Source organism: Pteropus vampyrus, unplaced genomic scaffold (genome assembly GCF_000151845.1).
Source record: "Pteropus vampyrus isolate Shadow unplaced genomic scaffold, Pvam_2.0 Scaffold21, whole genome shotgun sequence".
Classification (NCBI taxonomy): Eukaryota; Metazoa; Chordata; class Mammalia; order Chiroptera; family Pteropodidae; genus Pteropus; species Pteropus vampyrus.
The window spans coordinates 2,846,776-2,851,929 of NW_011888802.1; positions in this window are offsets into that span (position 1 = coordinate 2,846,776).

Consider the following 5,154-nt stretch of genomic DNA (forward strand, 5'->3'; position numbering starts at 1 on the left):
GTTGGCTAAGTGGAGGGCGAGGGGAGGAAGGGAGCAATTGGGGGGATCATTTTATGAACTATATAGATGTCTAGCCAAGGCACTGTATACTTGAAACTAATTAAAATAAATAAAATTTAAAAAAAGAATGATCCCAAAGTCTATGAATCCCCTAGCTACTTGATGCCTCTCTTCACTACTGAATTAATGTATTGACTTACAGTTCCTCGAAGGCCACTTGTACTTGTGTTTTAATTCCTTGAAATTTCTCTGACTTTTATTCTATATTCCTCTTTGCTTTGCCTGAGTTGAGAGTATTAACCTTTCCCCAAATACCTGAATAAGACATGGAGATACAATTAGAAATCAAATAAAACATATGTAATAAGGGGAAAAAGTATTACTTAAATTTCTGGTTAAACATAGTAGAGTTAATCTGTTTCCCTAGAAGCACCAATTAGTTGATAGTAAACAGATATTAGAATAAAATAAAATATCCTGAACTAAGCCTATCAAGACAGATAATGGGATAACAAATCACATTTTCTCAAAGGATGTAATAAAATTGAAGAAAAATATAGATGGGAGGGGAAGATAACTAGCTTACTAAAAGTAAACTATAAATTAAAAATGCTTATTGAAAGATAATGAAAGATAATGACCTCTACTTTAATCCTCCTAAATTCTCAAGACTTGGAAGCACCAGGCAACAAGAAAGGTGGGGATTAAATTTAAGACAAAAATCAGGAAGACTGATTGAAAGCATGTATATGGAACATTTGTATCCTCAGATACCTTCCCTCAACCTTCACCATTTTTCTAAGAGATTAAAAGTTATTTTCAGAAGAAAATTATCTGAGATGTTTCAGAACGAGGGATAATAGATGCACACAGAGACTGACACTCTTAGGCAGCATGGAGCTAAGAGTAGGGTTATGTGACTGTCTGAACCATGGAGCATCTGGTTTTCTTCTCTGTTGCTACTAATAGAACTTTAAAAATGAGCAATGTCAGCTCAGTCATGAACAAATTTAATAGTAGTAGTAGTAATAATGTCAGTAGAAATAGTTTACAAAAAAATTTTAATGTGATAGGTTTGTGAATTTCCGAATCTGAAAACAGACATTTTACTGTAGAAGACAATCTCAAAATCACAAAAGAAGGACCAAGACAGAAAGCAGCATGCAACATATTTGACCCTTACAAACAAAAACAGAATGGAAAATTGGCTTGATTTCTTATATGAAGAGGAGAAATGTAATATTATTTTAAAAAACATAAAATTAATATCATATCTATATCAATTTCATGCTTCTCAAAACTATTAACATTTAAGAATAACCCTCTGTTGTCTTTCTATACTTACTCATATTTTAAATGCAATGGATTGTGTAATGATGATTAAGCCAATTCATTTTACTCAATGACAATGGAGGTTATAGAGATAATAGGTTTTTGATAAAGATTTGTAGATGGTTTTCTAGATGGAATAAAAAAGTCATAAGCTATGTTTAGACATTAATGAATAATCAATTATAATTATTTCAAAGTAGCCTGATTCATCTGCTGGTTCAAAAGGTAGCGAAGCAATTTTTTCTGTATTGATTTGCATTGTTTTGATGCAAATTAGTGGAACAATTCACTGACTAGTGTGAAAACTGGTATTTAATATTGTTGTAGACTGAATAATAGCCTCCCAAAAGATAGCTACATACATCCTAACTTCTACACCTTGTAAATGTTACCTTATACAGCAAATGTGATTATATATATAAAATTAACAGTTGTGACATTGGGAGATTATCCTAGATTATTATCATGGTGGGCACTAAATGAAATCGCTGTGTTCTTATAAGAGAAAGGCAAAGGAAAAGTACAAACAGAAGAGAGAAAACTATGTGACCACAAAGCAGAGATTGTAAGGATATGACCACAAGCCAAAGAATGCCAACAGCATCCAGCAGCTGGAAAAGGAAAAAAAAAAAGTTCTCCTTTAGAAGTAGCATAGTCCCGCTATACTAATTTTGATCTTGTCAAACTGTTTTTGTATTTCAGCCTTCTAGAACTATAAGAGAATGATTTCTGTTGATTTAAGAGACTAAGGTTGGAATAACTTTTTATAGAAATCATAGAAAAACTAATACAAGAATGTTTTGGTAAAATTTAGTCATTTTGTCAGCTACTTTGACATATGTATATTGTTTTATATGCTGTACTCTTTTCAATAAATATCTAAATAGAATACAGATCTTGGCATCAAGAGTGACATTTGAAATACACTTTAAATCTCTGGTAACAATGAAATAAGTAATTTATAAACTTAATATGACTTATCTGAGTACAGTCAGTTTAGAATACTAAATACTGTTATTTTTCAAATATAAGTTCTATCTCCAATATATTTTCTTTCAAAACTCAGTCTATAATATTGTAGTGAGTGTTTACTGCAGAGTCTCACTTAACCAGTAAAATATTTGCTTTATTCTTACATATTGAAAAAAATATTTCTTTTGTTTTACTGCTAAAATTGTTAATCTAATCTAATTCTCAGAAACTCATAATCATATTTAATACATATATGTACATTTTTATTTTTGCCATAAATTGTCTATTTAATACACAGAAGATGTTAAATTCATTTTGGGGACATATATTTTATGAGTAAGAAGCAGTTTACTCTTCCAGTAATAATTAAGAATTTTTCATACGCTATGTGTTCAACAGACAGGGCAGATTTGAATCATATATTGTGTGGTATGAGGAGTCTAAGGCAATTATTATAGTAATAGATTTTACATAGCTATAAATTTACTAATTCGCTTTTTTACATATGTCTCCTAAATTATTCAATAGCCTCTAATGTAGTTTTTCTGACATTTTCCCAAAGAGCATAGATGCATATATAAACCACTCTTTTTTCCTGTCACTTCCACTATGAAAAACTACTTATATAAGTAGCAGCAACAGTAAGTTACATTTCAATAAACATATAACTCAGCTGTGCTCCTCAAAATGTAAAAATGTGTTTTCTTATAGAGTGAAAAAATTGCCCCAAATTAAAACACTTTAATTAAGGAAAAACAAAATATATTGAATTATTATTAGACATTATCACTGTGCTAATGCACTACAGGGACACAGATTAATAAGAGGAACGGCAGTGTAAGGAGCTCAGACTATGACTTAATATGTGATTTACTGCTACACAATGTGCTATCACAGAGATAAAAAATCATTCCTATTGAAGGAGAACTGAGTAGCAAATCTTTTGGTTAGGTAGAAGGCCAATGTAGAAGGCCCCTAGAGAATGTGATCTTATTATGGGTATTATGATGAGGTGGGAGAAATAATCTGGATATTAAATGAATATATATATGTTTATATATAATATCTATAAACACACACACACACACGTACACATGTCCTGAGCCTTCTTGGTAATTTAATGTAAATAGAATTTGAGAAAACTGGATCTGCTCTTCTAAAGAAGGAAAAGAGAAGTCTGTAGACAGATTGCAAAAAACAGTGAATACTATGATAGATAATAGTAAGGTGAAGTGCTGTTATTTGTTTTTATTACTGCATTTCTGTGTTTCTTAATTGAATTGAATAGATAAATGGTTCCTCTCGTAATTTAATACACAGGTCATCCTCACATGGCTTGTAAAATTGATGGTGTGAGCTAAAAGCAGAGCAAAGCTATCTTAAAATATGATGGGAAAAATTATGATGGTTCTGTGACCTTTAAAATCTGTGAAATCTTGAAAATTCTCTTATTATTCATTACATAATTTTAGAACGAAATTATGAAACTAATATTTACAGAGTATATACCATATTAAAACATTCTAAATATTAACAAAGTGTTTTACTTCTTTGTTAAAAAAAAAAAAACCTGATAAGTAGTTTGAACAGTGCTTCCTTCTCCAACTTTATAACATATTATAGAACAATCATTTTTTCACTCTATGCCTTAGTGAATTATCATTCTTCCTTCTAAGTTTGGGTCAGCTTTTAATATCTTATCCTTTATGCTTTCAGTGTTGTGCAACAACTCTGAGTTCCTTTATCCTAAAATTTATTTCTAGTATCGCTTCCTCTGGGACATTTTAGCACAACCATCTTCATTTATGCTGGTAAGTTTACCTTCACTGTTTCTCTGGCTGCTTATCTTGAGTCTCCCAAAGAGGGCAGCATCGACATTTCCACGGTCAGCTACACTCTAATCACATCCAGTTTCATTCCCAGTGTTATCATTTTTTGTCTCTTTGCTGCACCTTCACCTTTATTGGTCTATCCTTCTTTGATTATCCATTTTTTGTGTGTGAAATATCACTTGGGTTTATTCCTGAGAGACAAGGCTGCAATACAACTACATGCTATTTTTGTTTTTCTGTGACTTAAATAGTAGACACACACTGACAAATCCCTGACAGACTGAAAGAAGTAATGTGATCGGTCCCTGATCATGATGTGCATCTGTCCTTTAGGTAGTGATTTGAGGAGGAAGGAGCTGGCAGCAAGCTTGTATTTCATGTAAGCACTCACAGTCGACATACTCAGGTAACTTAAACTTGAAATATGTTATTAGGGAACTGGTGTTATTTAAGTAAACTGTGGTAACTAAAAGTCATGCATGTCAGATCCCTGCAAAAGAAAGGCCTATATGCTGAAACAGCGATAAGATTGTTGAAATAGCAAAAAACTTAAAATACAGGTGAATTTAAGTATCAATACATGATCATTATTAAAAGTGTGATGTAAAATATAACTTTTTTTATAGTCAACACATTCTGAATTTATTAAACAAACTGACAGAAAAACATGAAAATGATAACCTTGGTGTGTACCCAGAAGGTTGTTACATTTGAAATCTTCAAACTGGGAGTCTTAGAGTTATTCAATACCCTTCTTCTCTCTGGACTGGGGCTGGTTGGCTCACTAGCAACTGGCCTTTCTACCTCTCTTTTCACTCTGCCCAAAGCACCCGGGAACCGACAGGCAGAGCAGCCCTTCTTAGACCTTTCTGCCATTCGCTGGTCTCTGTTTTTCATCTGAACTGGTCAGACATACTAAAAACATCCTCAAATCCTAGTCTAACTCCATTCATCCTTTCCTCTCTAGTTCACGGCACATGCATGACTCTTCATCATGCATGCAAAGTTAAAGGTGATA